An 833-nucleotide genomic window follows, 5' to 3' on the forward strand; every position below is an offset into this window, starting at 1 on the left:
TTTCCAAAGAAGACATACAGGTGACAGACAGGTACATGAAAAGAAGCTCAGCATTGCTCATCATCAGGGAAATGCAAAATCAAAACCACAATGAGATATTGCCTCACACCTTTAAAATAGTTATTATCAGGGGTACCTGGGTGATTCAGTGGGTTAAGCATCTGAATTCAGCTCAGGTCATGATCTCACAGTTTGTGAATTAGAGCCCCACAGTGGACTCTGTGCTGACAGCTCAGAGCCAGCAGCTTGCTTCAGATTCTGTGTCTCCCTCTCTCTGCCCCTCAACTGCTTGTGCTCTGTTTCTCTCTCTCTCTCAAAAAGAAATGAAATTTTTTATTTAAAAAAATAAAAAAAATAAAATGGTTATTACCAACAAGACTGGAAATTAAGTGTTGGAGAGGATGTGAAGAAAAGAGAACCCTCATGCACTGTTGGTGGGAATGTAAATCGGTGCCACCCCTATGGAAAATAGTATGGAGGTTCCTCAAAAAATTAAAAATAGAACTGCCATATGATTCAACAATGCCACTTCTGGGTATTTATCCAAAGGAAACAAAAACACTAACTCAAAAAGACATATGTACTCCCATGTTCATTGAAACATTATTTACAATAGCTAAGGTATGGAAATAACCAAATTCCCATGGATAGGTAAATGGATAAAGAAAATGTGGTGTGTGTATATATATACATACATACAGTGGCATATTATCCATTCATACAAAAGAAGGAAATCATGCCATTTGTGACAACATGGATGTATCTTGAGGGCATTATGGTAAGTGAAATAAGTCAGACAGAGAAAGAAAAATACCATATGATCTCTCTTATAC

The sequence above is a fragment of the Hyaena hyaena genome, unplaced genomic scaffold, assembly GCF_003009895.1.
Source record: "Hyaena hyaena isolate Hyena2069 unplaced genomic scaffold, ASM300989v1 scaffold_1372, whole genome shotgun sequence".
Classification (NCBI taxonomy): Eukaryota; Metazoa; Chordata; class Mammalia; order Carnivora; family Hyaenidae; genus Hyaena; species Hyaena hyaena.